The following is a 1,619-nucleotide window of genomic DNA, read 5'->3' as shown; positions in this document are numbered from 1 at the left end:
AGTATTTATTTCTGTCTTCCAGCGTCCCTCACAGTACACAGTATAGCAAAATCAATAAATGCTAAGTTGATGATATTACCTCAATTTGCAGAGTTCCCACCTCAATAGCCTTATAACAGTATGAATAAGTACATTTCTTTACAATGATCTCAAAGCGATGGTCTAAATTCTTTAGGTGTACTGAAATGTCATAGCAAATATTGCTTTTAATAAGTAAACCACTGGCTGGAGTTTAGAAATCTTTTTCTACACAGCGCCTTTTTTTTTTTTTTGAGTATTTTTTTTGTAACAGGATTTGACCTGTAACTATTATTGAGAATTTTCTTAGTGGAGTTCAAAGCATTTTACAGGGATCATCTCATTTATCCCTCGAAAGTAAGTCAGAGGCATTATCTCCGCTACAAACTGAGAACACTAAAAGGCCAACATAGGTGGGGTTTTCTGTTGTTGTTTTGCTAAGATCAAAAAGCAATTCTAGGGCAAAGCCAGACTCGGGTCTGACCTTGTTACATGATGCTTCTGCGGCGCCATAATGCAATGTAGTTGCTTCCCTACACCTCTTCTAGACTATGCTAAGGTGTTGAATAATTTCCAGAGTTGATTTCTCATTCATTCTTTCTACCTAAAAATGGGTCTTAAGATGTTAATACAAAATAAAACCCTCAAATCCTTCCTACCAGAATTTAGGGGTACAGAATACACCGACAGGAATAAGCATTTTCCTCTCTCCCCTCCAAATCGTGCTGTCCCATGGAAAAATAATGCGGACCACAAATGTAAGTCAGATGTATAATTTTAAATTTTCTTGTAGTTACACTAAAATATGTTATTTAGGCCAATGTACCAAAAATCTTATCACTTCGACGTGTAATTCATATAACATTACTGAGACAGTTTACATTCTTTTTCTAGTATAAGTCTTCAACACCTGGTGTGTATTTCACACCAAGGCCCACCTGGATTTGGATTAACCACGTTTCAAATGCCTGAAAGCTACGTGCGGCTGGGGGGCGGGGGCGTGCCAGCAGGTCCAGACTTCAGTGGGTTTTGCTTGGCTCTCCCTTCCGATTGGTGCCCTTGTGAGCGGAATGGGTGGCGTGGGGAAGGGCTCCTGGGTGACTCTGAAGAACCCACTTGCGTTCGGGTGGCGACGAATAAGAAGCCCTCGCTTTGCCATTTACTGCTCCAAGACTGGGGAGTTCGGGGACTCAGGATCTAGCAAACGGCAGACCTCCCCAAATGTCTAAAATACCAGCTCACTGCCAGGCCCACGGTTCCCACCCGGTGCGAGGCCCCGGGCTCAGGCACCTGCCAACTTCTAGGGGCTGCAGGCGGCGGGGCCGGGCGGTGGCTGGTGGAAAGGGGGCATCTCCCGAGGCGGAGGCGAGGTCTCAGGCCGTCCGAGTGGGCGCTGCTTGCGGGCAGGAGCTCCCGCCAGCCGCTCCTGCGGGGGAAGCTCGGCGGCGGCCGCGGCCGGCCCAGGCCTCTCGCTGGAATGAACGCACGTGCTGGCGCCGAGCGCTCCCCGCGGCCCCGGCCTGGGGGAGGGAGGTCGGCTTCCCGGCCCGAACCCTGCGGACGGCTCCGCGGCTGCAGCGGCGGCTGCGAGGGCGGCCCAG

The sequence above is a fragment of the Myotis lucifugus genome, unplaced genomic scaffold (assembly GCF_000147115.1).
Source record: "Myotis lucifugus unplaced genomic scaffold, Myoluc2.0 scaffold_162, whole genome shotgun sequence".
Lineage (NCBI taxonomy): Eukaryota > Metazoa > Chordata > Mammalia > Chiroptera > Vespertilionidae > Myotis > Myotis lucifugus.
This window is presented reverse-complemented; position numbering follows the sequence as displayed.